Here is a 15188-nt window from a genome sequence, read left to right as displayed (position 1 = left end):
GCTGCGTGTTCAGCTCTATACAAATGCTAATAATAATAATAATATATGGTTTATGTCCCTCTTACAAGCAACAACTGATTGATTTAAGTAAATTGAAGATCTGCAACTAATTGGGAAACATTATTTTTTGGGAAGTTACACCAAAAGAATTGATATCTTAATTATATCAATGTTTAAACAAAATCTCAAACACTACCATAGTGCAAACCTATTTGTCCACATGGGAAAAGAGCAGAAACAAAAATGGAGATGATTCCTTCTGGGAAAATGTATGGCTACATTCAAATGTTCCATATCACTGAGTAGAATAAGAACTCAATTAAAAATCTCGAAGTGACTATAAGGCATATTTTCAAAGGACTTAGAGCCCTCTTTACTAAGCTGTGCTGTAGGTGCGCAAACCTTTTAAGCGCGTGCTAAAAATTATCATGCGCTAATGCTAGAGCCACCCATAGGAATATAATGGGTGTCTCTATCATTAGAGCATCTACAGCACGGCTTAGTAAACAGGGCTCTACCAAGCTGCAGCAAAAGGGGGCTGGCGTCAGCGCGTGTTTTACACGAGCGCCAAGGCTCCTTTTTACCGCAGCTGGTAAAAGGAAAGTCTCGCTTTCTGACAGGAAACGGCTGGGTGGCAAGTAAAGCATTTGCTGCTTAGGGGGGAGGGGGGGGGCCCTTACCACCACCCATTAAGGTGGCAGTCAAGGCTCCGGCATTAACCCGGTGATTACCACCGGGTACACCCTGTAGCACTTCCTGTATAGCGAGCAGTAAGCTCATGTTGGGCTTACCGCTGCTTAGTAAAAGGAGACCTCAGTGCTTTGAAAATGAGCCCCTATATTTAAATCCTGAAATTATTCATAAAGGACTTACCTGAAACATCCCCTTTATGTTGGCAAGGTTGTCAGTGTAAAGGAACTTTTAACCACATGTGGTGGGACTGTGTATTCATTAAAACATAGAATCCACTATATCAAAACAATGGGTCTAGTATCACAACTTCAACAGAGAAAATATTACAAAACTAAAAAAAAAAAAAAAAGACTTGTGTTCCATATAATATGTCAAAGGAAGGAAAAGCTTCAAAAACCTCCAAACCCAAAGGTTTATAAAGCTAAATGTGGTCACAAAGATCTAACCTTCATCATTGGCTAAAAAACCTTCCCACAGCATTCAACTTTCAGAATATCTGAAAAGGTTCATAATCTTATCATTCATCAAGTTTAATGCATAATCCAATGTCCACAGAAAACACAAGATACAATATGCAACTCAAGACTATTCAGTATAGTTTTTACTCAGGGCCCCTTTTACTAAGCGGCGGTAAGTGCTCACTAAACAGGAAGTACGGCTGGGTTACCGCAGCAGCCCGGTGGTACTTCCTACCTCTAGCCCACCGTCATGTCCAGCGCTACAAAAATAGATTTACTTTTGTAGTGCCAGAGTGTACCCGGCAGTAATTGGGTAGTGCCACATGTTGCCTGGTTACCACCGGGCAGTGCATTTTTTCTAGTGAAAAAGGTGCCGGTACTCAAATGCCAGGCCACCTTTCATGGGTGGGGTGATCACTGAGGGACCCACCCCACAATAGTCAGGCCCCCTGCAACCAGTCACAGAATCATTGACAAGACAGAATTGTTGTGTAGAGCTTGAGGTCTTTCATTAAAACTTGGGAGTCCATAGGTCAATATTAGCAGACAAGGGAAAAGGTGCCGGTACTCAGTACTCCCAAGTACCCCCTCAAAAAAAGCCCTGCCGCCAGGTAAGTGCTTTAGTTGCTGCATGGCCATTTCCTGCAGGAAAGAGAGACTTCCCTTTTACCCGCTGTGGTAAAGGGGGCCTTGGTGCGTGTGAAAAACACACATAGACGCCAGCACAGGCCCTCTTTTGCCGCAGCTTGGTAAAAGGGGCCCTCAATGCTGTACTTATGTAAAAGTCAGCATAGGTAGAGCGTTGCCTGCAACACCTCGAGCCAGTCTCCTTCCTCCCTGGAGCTCTTTTGAGGCTTTTTTTTAAAATTTTTTGTTAGTGGATCACTAGTTTTGTAATATTCATTTAAACAAGAAAAAAAGGGGGTCCTCAGAATTTCCACAGTCAAGCAGCAGCAACGAGGGTGAAAGAGAAGAGAGTTCCAAAAGACCAAGGCAAACAACGAGTAAAAGGCTCTGAGAGCTTATTTGCTATGACCCCTGAGGAAGGCTTTGTGCTGAAACACAGCTATGTAGTGTCTTTGTACCAATATATTTTGGCAAATAAACTCTTGGACGCTTTTATTCCTTGTTTGCCTTGGTCTTTTGGAACTCTCCTCACTTTCACCTTCGTTGTGGCTAATATTCATTAAATACCACTCTCTGGCAAGTTGTTAACTCGTTCACTTGTGGGACCTCAAGACTCAAACCTCCATATGTCGTAACTGGTTCCCACTAACAAATCCTTAAGGATTTGTTAGTGGGAACCAGTTATGACATATGGAGGTAATATTCATTAAAAACATATGACTGCAGATAAAGACCTATACAGTCCATCCAATCTGCCCAACAAGATAAACACATATGTAGTATCACACCATACCTTATACTATGTATACTTGATTTGTCCTTGCCACTTTCAGATACAGCACAGACCTTGTAAAAAAAAAAGTTTAATACATTAAGCTTTTAATCTATTAATAAAAACTATTGTTTTATCTTCCATATTGGATTTGGCGGACCGCCTGCCTTGCTGCTTTTTGACTCTTGCCATTTTCAGGGCACAGACCATAGAAGTCTGCTCAGCCCTAGCTCTGCTTCCCAATTATTGGTGTTGCCATCTAATCACCATTAAGCTTCTTTGGTTCCACGCCTTCTGTATAGTATTCCTTTGTGTTTATCCCATGCATTTTTGAATTCCCTGTTTTCACCTCCACCACCTCCCACAGGAAGCCAGTCCAGGTATTTACCAACCTCTCCTTGAAAAAGTAATTCCTGACATTATTCCCGAATCGGTCCCTCTACAATAGACAACCTGTTATATCAGTGGTAGAGAATCATTTACAAAGAGCTAACTGAAATACAAGTGAAAACCATAATCCATAAGCCAATTTTTAAACTTTTGGAAGCCAGTTCATACAGCGATATTAAAAATCATCAACACCGAATTTCCCCATGACAATAGAGACAGCAATATTAGGATGCGCCCAATCCCTTGTCTTTCCACTGAAAACCATAATCCATAAGGATAAACAGCCAGTTTAAAGCCCAACACTATGGTACAGATCTACCATGTTGACATTTAGTCTAAAATTTATACATAGGAAATACATAATTAAGGAAATGATTCCTTACAAGCCTCCCTATGAAAGGTGCCATCTTGTCTGTAACAGGTTGTTGTGATTTATAAGCTAAAACGCAGTATTTTTGTTTGTAATAAATTTTATAGAATTTTTGTAATAAAGTATAACAAAAACATTGAAATTAGAATGTCCAGAATAGCCAAAGACAAAGCTATGTATTTTTGATTTAAAACCAAACTGTATAACAGGTACCAAACTAACAAAAACTGCTCGTAAAAAGATAAGCTATCCATGGCTATTGCATCGCTTTCAAGATGGTTTCAAATATCATGATTAATAATAAATTATCAAAGCGAAAATAAACCATTGATGTGATGTTTTGAGTATGATCAGCGAATGTTACAAAGAGTTCACAATTAAACTTGTCACCTTCAATATTTCATTTTTGCACTTACGTGGTTTAGCAAAAGACCCCTTGAGTTACTATTGTTTTCACTTGTATTTTCAGTTAGAATCATTTACAAAACAGCATGTACCAGCACTGTGATAACAGGTACTGTAGAGCCTGCTTTATGGGATGGGCCCTGCAGGAGATAAATTTACTAAGTACATATTACCACTGATTGTGTTAAGGATGCTTTACAGTATTTATCGGCTGAACTGATTTAGAGAGCATTCATGGTAAACCGCTATATGGTCAACCGTTAATTTAATATACACATACTGTGACTGCCAGTATGGCTGCTGGGTCCCGGGAGCCCAATTTAAAGAGTAGGTAATCTGTGTCCCTGTTCTCAGGTGTAACAGTGGGAGGCTGTATTGGAACTCTGATGTTTAAGGAGAGCAATTTTAGAACTCATCAGTTCTCTCCTACATGATCAAGCATGTGGATTAGAAGAAGCTTTGTGATATAAATTTTGAAGGTTGCATTCAATGTTGAATCTGGCAGGGAGAAACTACAGCCGGAATTTCGGGGCGCTAAGGAGTGACCTAAACTACATTCCTAAGTTGATAAATGAGAGGACAGTGGAGGTCATGTTTGTTGAAAGTTGACAGCACAGGAGTATCATTCTATGAAACTTTCAAAGCCTGTATCACAAAGCCTCAACTCCTACAACAAAAGAAGTAACCAAAAGGCTTCCGCATCAAATCAAATAATGGCACTAGTTGTAACCCTAGGACTGTGAAAGCCCACCTCAAAAGGACAGGAAGGAATCATTTCTCAAGCATCTTAGCCCAGAAGGCTTCCCCCACTCATGGAGCTGCAGCATGGAAGACAGAGTGGTAATCATATTTTCAAAGGCTCCTTTTGTGGGTTTGCTACACAGCAACACCCTGACCCTGGAGCAAGCAAACTTGTATACAGCACAAGCTGATGGCATCCAACACAACTCTTCCTGGTTCAAACACAGAACAAGCCACAGGTGTTTTAAACCACCACCACCACACACAAAAGGTAAGCTCTCTCAATAGTTTCTGTTCAGGAAAAAAAGTATAATGAAGTGTGGATGAGTTATTTTCCCTCCCCTTAACTAGCCCAACTACGAAGTTCTGAACTCAAAAAAATACAGAAGCCCTGAATCTCACAAATGTAATTTTTTATTAACACAAAACACCCTCAATTCATTGGAAACTAAGTGCCCGGTAGACTTAATTTTCCTGCCTTCATTGCTCCACTACAAAAGGCCTATGACATGCAAAATGTTTATAACACATCCTTCTCACTTAAGGTCCACTATCTTCCTGAATTCACATATATTACAAAGTCTATCATATCACAATTTTTTTTTTTTTTAACAGAGACAGGAAGATTTCTTGAGCACATTTTCATTAATGTTCAGCCAACCATTTTTGAGGTGTTAGTTGTTTTTATCAAAAGACATTATGCTTACAGAACCGAGGCAAAGAAGAACTTTATATATTCAAATACAGATCAAAGGAAGTTTAAAGTTTTGGCAAAACTATGCAAATGGAATAAGTCTATCTATATAACACTAAGCCAGGATTTGGGGAAACTCAAAGACTCTTCCTCCCTTGCAGAAGTACTATTTTTCTTAGTGCACTAAAGCAGTCTCTAAAGATCACAATTTTAGTTATGTGCCGTTTTAATATTCCACCAGGTTCACTTGTACAAAAGGGAGATGAAGTGTAAAAACTGAAGACAATGAAACTTTTATTTCTACTTGTAAACAATGTACAAAGAGCTCTGAATAAAGAAGTTGTTTCTCCAAGCTGCTGTGCTCTGAAGACTTGCTCATTAAAACACACACAAAAAAAAAGCAACTAAGAAAACTTAGGGCAGAGTTCAATAGGTTACTTCTTCCCAGACTTCTTAATTCCTCCACCACCTGCAGTGAAAGAATGTGCAATTTTAGATACCCTAATCAAGAGGTATATGCAGTCCTAATGCACATTTATTCATATGATCTCACATCCTTATCAACTTTGCAATTGCTTACTCATGGGACCCTTCTGGGAAGCTTTACTCTTCATTGCATCCAGCTTTTTCTGGTCCTCCTTCTGTTTCTCCTTAAAAGCTTTATCTTCCTATTGGAAAAGATGAAAGATTTTATACATTCTGGTCAAATGTACCTTTTTATAACAGCCTTTTACTGTGTTTACACAAGGGATTTAAAAACAACACATTTAAATCAGGAGATCAAATCTAAGGCTCAACTAGAGTATACCTAATTTAAAACAAAAATAAATCATACAAGAACAGGATTTGCAATTGTGATTTGTCAGTCTTAATACAAGGATACTCTTTTGACTGCCAAAATAAACTCTACAGAAAAGATAATCAGTCAAAATTTAACAAACGTGCCCCCAGTTACTAAGCTGCACGGCAATGCCAAAGTGAATGGGCGCTGTGTCAGCACAAGCGCAACTTAGTAAAGAGGGGTTAAACCCTTATTTATGGAGAAATTTTCTACAGGCATCAAAAGCCAGTAGGGTTTTCTACATCATTGTGGAGTGGAGGAGTGGCCTAATCGTTAGGGTGGTGGACTCTGGTCCTGGGGAACTGAGTTTGATTCCCACTTCTGGCACAGGCAGCTCCTTGTGATTCTGGGCAAGTCACTTAACCCTCCATTGCCCCAGGTACAAATAAGTACCTAAGCCGCATTGAGCCTGCCATGAGTGGGAAAGCACGGGGTACAAATGTAACAAAAAATTAAAAAAAAAAAAATCATTAAAACAGTCCAAATACTTAAAAAAAAAATTAGTCAGATGTATGGGGGAAATTGGAAGCCATTTTTGGTTTTCACGAGCCTTTTTTTACCCAAATATATAATCTGGAATCCACTTGTATCTCATTTCTCTCCTCAGCGCATGATAGGTTACTGTTTGACTTTTTGGTTTCAGTTTCGCTGAAACTGATATCATCAAACTGGAAGGACAATTCACAAGTGAACGTGGTGGTTTGGTGGCATTGGATGCTCCTCTAGAAAAAGTACGAGCAGACTGCAGCAACTTCTCTTACTGGGCACACTTCTGCTCTTCAAAAATGGAAATCCTCAGACCTTTTTCTTTCGCCTGCAGACTAAAGTTCAGAATTGAACTCAGCTTGGTGTATTTTCTAATGCTGTATTATGTTTGTGTTTGTTGTATCTTTAAACTCTAATAAACAAAAACAAAAAAAAAACAACAACAAAGAATGCGCTAATCCCGCACTGGAGAATATTTACTTTCCAGTACAGGAGACACGCCTGTGCTAATCAGGTAGCTTGGGCACATTACCATATGCTACATGATTAGCACAGCAGCCCTTATCACCTCTAGCAGTAAGGGCTCCCATAGCAATGGCTACACACTGACACCTGTGCACTTTTGAGTGCGGCTTGGTAAAAGGACCCCCTAAATGAGCCAGCCCAGAAACCACATGTTTTGTGGTTCATGTTAAGTATAAATAGAGCAAAATTTCTTAATCACATACGTCATCAAGATCCTTAGATTGCTTCTTAGGTTGTTTTAAAGGTTTCTTCTTACCACCTGCATTAAGAAGAATGTTTTCGTTATTGCTACTTGTTAAGAAGTCCCTTTTTGAAGTTCTCTATTCAGACCCAATTACGACCCATTCCCAAACTCTCCCCTTCCTAAAGAGAAAGATAGAACATGGTTGTATTTTTTACATTCAGTCTCCTGTAGCACTAATGCTCTTATGTTTTCCCCCAAGACCAGGCTCTGACTGAACTACATACAGAGGATAGTTGTATAACAGTGACCTAGCCGATTAAGTACAACAGATGCTCAAATGCAACAGACACTCCTGATTGAGATGCTAAGTTACCCGGTTGCAAGATGTCAAAAACCAGGACTAGCCAAGTTTCCCTTACATCCTAAAGCAGTATGTGGTGCTTAATCCTACCTGCTGAAATCAGTACTACAAGCGCTACAATACCCCAGATGGTGTGATCAGAAACCCAGGACTATCCCAAGATCTCCAGCCTCGAACTGATAACTTGGCATTTCTGTAGCTAGCTGCACGTTTGGTAAGAATCAGCACACATGCATTTATTTCATAAAATGCTGAAATCTAGCTGTTTCATAATACATATTTCTAATGTGTTTCCAGCACTAATGTGGCTCCTATAGGCATCTCTGTGAAACTAATTTCTCTGCAATAACTTCTCTGCAATAACTTTTAAGGTAAAATTATGTATCATACCTGATAATTTTCTTTCCATTAATCATAGCTGATCAATCCATAGACTGGTGGGTTGTGTCCATCTACCAGCAGGTGGAGATAGAGAGCAAACTTTTGCCTCCCTATATGTGGTCATGTGCTGCCGGAAACTCCTCAGTATGTCGATATCAAAGCTCCATCCGCAGGACTCAGCACTTAGAGAATTACACCCACGAAGGGACACTCTGCCCAGCTCACCACCGCCGAAACGGGGGAGGGGAATTAACCCAGCTCATCCCCACACAAGTGGGGGAGGGGAATCCGTCCAGCTCATCCCCGCGGAGCGGGGGAGGGACACCACACCCGCCGATGCGGGGGGATCTGGCTTATCCTGCAACCGCAACCGCGGGAGGAGCTGACTGACCCTAACACCGCCGAAGCGGGAGGGGTACAAAGCTGCCCTACAGCCGCACGAAGCGGGAGGGAGTGCCGGCAGAATTTATGTCTCAATCCAGCCCCGTAAAACGGAGGGGAGAGGAATGCAGCAGCTCACTGTAACACAAACTCGTCTCAACTCTTGAAGAATCCAAGTGAAAAAACTTGAACACGAAGTCTTTCTGAAGTAACTGAAGACTAAACTTGAACCTGAAATGCAACCAGAATAAAAACAGCACAGATATCTGGGAGGGGCTATGGATTGATCAGCTATGATTAATGGAAAGAAAATTATCAGGTATGATACATAATTTTACCTTCCATATCATCATGCTGATCAATCCATAGACTGGTGGGATGTACCGAAGCAGTACTCACCCAGGGCGGGACATTGAAATCCCTGAACTCAACACTGAAGCTCCAAACCGGGCCTCTGCCCGTGCAGCCACAGTCAAGCGGTAATGCTTGGAGAATGTATGGGCCGATGCCCAAGTTGCCCCGCGGCCACATAAGCCGCTGCAATGGCTTCCTTGACCCATCTTGCCACTGTAGGCTTAGCAGCCTGCAGACCCTTACAAGGACCTGCAAACAGGACAAACAGATGATCCGATTTCCGGAAAACATTGGTCACTTCCAAGTATCTGATGATGACTCGTTTCACATCCAGATATTTCAGAGCAGAGTATTCCTCTGGGGAGTCCTCCCTACGAAAGGAAGGGAGACAGAGCTGCTGATTCACATGGAAGCGAGAAACAATCTTGGGCAGGAAAGAAGGCACTGTGCGAATAGTCACTCCTGCCTCAGTGAACTGCAGAAAAAAACTCTCGACATGAGAGTGCCTGGAGCTCGGAAACTCTTCTGGCTGAAGTGATAGCCACCAAAAAGACTGCTTTCAACGTCAGGTCTTTCAGAGATGCCCTCAACAAGGGTTCAAAAGGCGGCTTCTGTAATGCTCTTAGCACCAGGTTGAGATTCCACGCAGGCACCACTGAGTGCAGAGGAGGGCGCAGGTGCTTAACTCCCTTGAGAAAACGCACCACATCTGGCTGCGAAGCCAGGGAAGCACCCTTCAGGCGGCCCCTGAAGCAAGCCAGGGCCGCTACCTGGACTTTAAGGGAACTGAGCGACAGGCCTTTCTCCAGACCTTCTGCAGGAATGCCAACACTGAAGAAATTGGAGCAGAGAATGAAGAAAATGAGCCTGCTTCTCCACGCTGCAAAGGTACGCCAAACCCTGGCGTAAGCAGTAAAAGTAGAGCGCTTCCTCGCTCTCAGCATAGTGGCGATGCCTTGTCTGAAAAGCCCTTCTTCCTCAGACGCTGCCGCTCAATAGCCAGGCCGAAAGATCAAAGGGGGGGGATCCTCCATCACCACGGGACCCTTATGCAACAGGCCCTGCTCCACTGGCAGCCGCAGAGGATGGTCCACTGAGAGCCTGATCAAGTCCGCATACCAGGGACGTCTGGGCCAGACTGGACCCACCAGGATTATCCGGCCTGGATGCTTTGCCACCTGGTCTATCACCCTGCCCAACATGGGCCAGGGCGGGAACACATAGAGAAGCTCTTGTGCCGGCCACTGTTGGAGAAGAGCATCTACTCCCAGGGAGCGAGGGTCCCGTCCTCTGCTGAAAGAGCGCGGCACTTGGCAATTGGCCGATGACGCCAACAGGTCTAGGCTCGGCTGGCCCCAGCGCTTCGTGGTGCTCAAGAACGCCTGAGCAAACAGCTGCCACTCTCCGGGCTCCAAGGTATGGCGACTGAGAAAGTCCGCCTTGACATTCATGACTCCGGCAAAGAGAGCCGCTGACAGCTGTTCCAGGTTCACTTCCGCCCACTGGCATAAATTCATGGCCTCCTTGGCTAGAGGGGCGCTCTTGGTACCTCCCTGGCGGTTGACATAGGCCACAGCAGTGGCATTGTCCGACAGGACCCGTACTGGCTTCAACGCCAGTACCGGGATGAACTCCAACAACACCAACTGAATGGCTCTGAGTTCCAGGAGGTTGATAGACCACTTGCCTCTGCAGGAGACCAGAGCCCCTGCGCTGTCCTTCCCAAGCAGTGGGCTCCCCAGCCCATCAAAGAGGCGTCTGTCGTGACGACAATCCACTCCGGGGTCACCAGAGGCATTCCTGCAGACAACTTGTCTGTCTGCGTCCACCAGCTCAGCGCCTTGCGCACTGCTGGGTCCAAGGGAAGGCGCACAGCATAATCCTCCGACATCGGAGTCCAGCGCAGCAGCAGAGATTGTTGTAGTGGTCTCATATGAGTCCTGGCCCAGGGCACTACTTACATCGTGGCCGTCATAGAGCCCAACAGCTGCACGTAGTCCCAAGCCCGAATAGGAGAGGCTACTAGGAACTAGTCCACCTGAGTCTGAAGCTTGACAATCCGATTGTCTGGCAGGAACACTCTGCCCACTTGGGTGTCGAATCGAACTCCCAGAAACTCCAGGGACTGAGTCGGGCGCAGCTGGCTTTTCTCCCAGTTGATGATCCACCCCAGGGAGCTCAAAAGAGCAACCACCCGGTTCACAGCTTTGCCGCACTCTGCATAAGAGGGGGCTTGGATCAACCAGTCGTCCAGATAAGGATGGACTTGAACTCCTTCCTTCCTCAGGAAGGCCGCGATGACCACCATTACTTTGGAGAAGGTCCGCGGAGCAGTAGCCAACCCGAACGGGAGGGCTCTGAACTGGAAGTGTCGGCCCAGTACTGCAAAACGCAGAAAGCGTTGATGAGGAGGCCAGATGGGAATATGCAAGTACGCTTCCTTGATGTCCAAGGATGCCAGGAACTCTCCTGCCTTCACTGCCGCTATAAAAGAGCGGAGGGTCTCCATGCGAAAGTGCCAAACTTTCAAGGCCCAATTGACCCCTTTGAGGTCGAGGATAGGCCGTACAGAACCTCCTTTCTTTGGCATCACAAAGAAAAAGGAGTAACGTCCCTTGCCAAGCTGATTTTCTGGCACCAGAACGACCGCCCCCAGGCGGATCAGATTGTCCAAGGTCTGCTGCACTGCCACAGCTTTGACCGGAGACTTGCAGGGAGAGAGTACAAACCCGTCTTTTAAGGGTCGGTAGAACTCTAGCTTGTAGCCGTCTCTGATGACTTCCAGCACCCAAGCGTCTGAAGTTATTGTGGTCCACTCGCCCATAAACGAGGACAGCCGTCCTCCAATCTGCACTGGGGCGTGGACCAAGGCCCCGTCATTGGGTACGAGACCCTGGGGGAGAACCGGAGGGAGCACCTCCGGGACGGCGGTCTCTGCGAAAGGAATGCTGCTTGGGGGAGAAGTTCCTCTTGAAGGAAGAGGGGGCAGAGGAGCCCGACCTGCCCGGGCGGTACCGACGGGCTTCCTGAAACCGTCTTCTGGAGGTACCAGGGCGAGTACTAGCCCGAGCCCTGACCTCTGGTAACTTCTTGCCCTTAGACGTGCCGAGATCGGTCACGATTTTGTCCAGCTCGACCCCAAAGAGCAGCTTGCCTTTAAAAGGCAATCTAGCCAGGCGGGATTTAGAGGCGTGGTCAGCAGACCAATGCTTCAGCCAAAGCCACCGCCGCGCAGAGATTGTCTGAGCCATGCCTTTAGCTGAGGCTCTCAAGACGTCATACAGCAAGTCTGCCAAATAGGCTAAGCCCGATTCCAGGGCCGGCCAATCAGCCCTCAAGGAATGATCCGAGGGGGAAGCCCGCTGCACCATAGTCAGGCACGCCCTGGCCACATAGGAGCCGCAAACTGAGGCCTGCAAACTTAAAGCAGCCGCCTCAAAGGACGACCTTAAGGCCGCCTCCAATCTTCTGTCTTGGGCGTCCTTTAGGGCCGTGCCACCTTCCACCGGCAACTCCATTTTCTTAGTCACCGTAGTGATTAAAGAATCCACGGTAGGCCACAGAAAGGCCTCACGTTCACTTACAGGCAAAGGATAGAGGCGGGACATAGCCCTAGCCACTTTAAGGCTCGCTTCCGGGACATCCCATTGAGCCGAAATTAAGGTGTGCATGGCATCATGCACGTGGAAGGTTCTAGGCGGGCGTTTCGTCCCCAGCATAATGGCAGAGCCAACAGGGGCTGAGGGAGAGACGTCCTCCGGAGAGGAAATCTTCAAAATGCCCATGGCCTGCACAAACAGGTTGGGCAAATCCTCTGAGCCAAAGAGTCGCGCTGCAGAGGGGTCATCCGCTCCATCCGAGCGGGGATCCGTCTCCTCCAAGGAATCCGCAAAGGACCGTTGGGAGAACTCAGATACGCTGCCCTCATCTACATCGGAGGAGACAAAGTCCTCCAAGGCCTGGGAATCAACCCGAGGGCGTTTACCTCCGGGGGCCTCAACCTCTTTACCTGACGAGGGAGCAGGGGCAGCGTTCTGCATAAGGAAGGCCTGATGCAGCAGCAAAATAAACTCGGGGAAGAAACCCCCCAGACTGTGCACTTCCGCAGCCTGGGCAACAGCCCTAGACGCACCCTCAACCGGCGCTCGCAAGAGCGGGGGAGAGACATGCTGCGCATCCAAGATGGCGTCCGGCGCGACACTCCGCGAAGGAGCCGCGCGGGAAAAACGGCGCTTAATTTTAGCCGCCTTTGTGCCGTCGCCCAAATTAAGGGCGTTCATGGCATTAATGTCTCCTACCTCAAGGGCGGCCCAAGAAGAAGCCGTCCGAGCCGCGTGGCCGGCCAAGATGGCGGAGGCGAGGAGTGGGGGATGGGCGTTTATGGCGGGAAAAACCGCCACACCGGAGGAAGGACCGGGACACTCATCGGTCACAAAACTGTCACCCAACAAGGGCGAATCAGACTTTAAGACCCCCGCATCCCCTCTAGAAGCGCCCAAGCGATCCGGGGAGCGACTCTTTACGTCCTCGCCCTCCGACGCCATATGCCACGTGGAGATAAATCGGGGAACCCCCTGCCCGCTATAAAAAGGTAAAAATTACCTGCTTTCCGCTCCGAGCTGTAACGACCTGGTGTCCCAGTGAGTAGCTGCAATGAACGTTTAAATAAACGTCGAAATAAACGCCTTTAAGGACGTTCAAAATTTTTTTTTTTTTTTAACGGAGCCAGCGGGAGGGGGGAGAAAAGGAGGGACCTGGCACCACCAGGTTTGCACTTGCTCAAAAGAGCCCTCAACCCCAGGCCTAGCCAGAGCTGCTGCTGTGTGTGACCACCACCTGCTGAGATAGAGAACATACTGGGGAGTTTCCGGCAGCACATGACCACATATAGGGAGGCAAAAGTTTGCTTTCTATCTCCACCTGCTGGTAGATGGACACAACCCACCAGTCTATGGATTGATCAGCATGATGATATGGAATAACTTATTACATACTACTACTACTACTACTACAGTATTTAGATCTCAATATGCCACCTATAGTAGGACCAAAGGTGATTACATATGATATACAGGTGCTTCAACTGAAGCTACTGGAGATTAGAAATTATTTAAGGTACACAATGTTATACAGAATTATTTAATTATCTACAACCAATTAGGTAACGTCGGATATGCGCAGAGCCTCCAAGAATATTTCACGTTAATTTTTTTTTCATTGAAAACTTTAAGTATTTATGAGCCTAACTCCCCTTGGTGTTTCCATCTGCTTCTGGTACACCATTACCACTTGCAGAGGTACATCCATTTCATTACTTGATACCTAGCATTCACATACCCACCCTCTACTTACTCTTTCCTAAACTCACTTATAAGGGAAGTGTGTCCTCTTCTACCCAATTTCACTACTTAATACTAAGGGGCTTTAGCTATACTACTAAAAGGCAGTATATGAAATTTGTAACTTTTCACTTATAGTTATGCTTCTGAACAGCGATTCTGGGGAATCCCACACAGCCAGGTTTTTAGGATATCCACAATGAATATACACGAGACAGACCTGAATGCCAAGGAAGCCGTGCATATAAGTTGATGTCATGAGTATTGATTGTGGATATCCCGAAAACAGACTAGGGTTCCCCCAGAACTGTCACTGCACTAGAAACACGGAAGATAGATTTAAGGAACCTATAACTATTTGCCACGCATTGCATTCCGCTTAACAGGGGGAATCACGTGGACTTCGTTAAAATTAGTTGGTCGTGAGACACTCCTACAACTATAGCTTTCCATCACTCACATTATCAAATGCAGCATGCTAGACAACGAACTCAAATACTGCGCTCTGCCAACGTTTACTCCATGAAAGTAGCTGCCTAAACACTACCACAGGAGTATTTATTTATTACATTTGTACCCCGTGCCCTAGTGGTGAATGTGGTGGACTTTGGTCCTGGGGACCTGGGTTCAATTCCCACTGCAGGCACAGGCAGCTCCTTGTGACTCTGGGCAAGTCACGTAACCCTCCATTGCCTCAGGTACAATAAGTACCTGTATATAATATGTAAGCCGCATTGAACCTGCTATGAGTGGGAAAGCGCGGGGTACAAATGTATTTCCTACCCCTGTTATTAAAATTTAATAAAAAATTTCTAAAAATAAAAACAAATGTAACAAAAAAAAAACAACAACATACCCAATGCATGCAACAAACCATCCTCTAAGAGAACAAGACCATGCGAAAAACCCACTTCCGCTCCCGGGCACACAGGCCGCCCCTGCATCCTGCCCTATACCAGTCACACGCACAAGAGACAGCCAGACCAACCGCCTCATTCATGAAGCCACTTAACGCTACAAGCTTCCCCCCCGGTCCCACAGTGTACACCGCTACATAAAGAACTAATAAAACACCGACTCTCACCGCACCTTCTCTACCCGACATATTTACAACACCCCTAAACCCCTCTCTCTCTCTCCTCCTCGCGCTGTAGTACAGATAATAATAGCTCAGCAGGAAAACCAG

The 15188-nt window shown here is 45.7% G+C and overlaps 1 long non-coding RNA gene across 1 annotated transcript; it reads right to left on the bottom strand.

Moving 5' to 3' along the window:
* Window positions 1-7204: 7204 nt before the first annotated feature.
* Window positions 7205-15129, bottom strand: LOC115472933. Its single transcript, XR_003942581.1, has 2 exons — window positions 15092-15129; window positions 7205-7261 (listed from the first exon to the last, which is right to left on the bottom strand). It is a non-coding gene; the product is annotated as an uncharacterized LOC115472933 (long non-coding RNA).
* Between the last annotated feature and the right edge of the window lie 59 nt (window positions 15130-15188).

The sequence above is a fragment of the Microcaecilia unicolor genome, chromosome 6 (assembly GCF_901765095.1).
Source record: "Microcaecilia unicolor chromosome 6, aMicUni1.1, whole genome shotgun sequence".
NCBI lineage: Eukaryota > Metazoa > Chordata > Amphibia > Gymnophiona > Siphonopidae > Microcaecilia > Microcaecilia unicolor.
The sequence above is the reverse complement of the archived record's forward strand: the minus strand, read 5'-3'. Positions and strand labels throughout refer to the sequence as shown.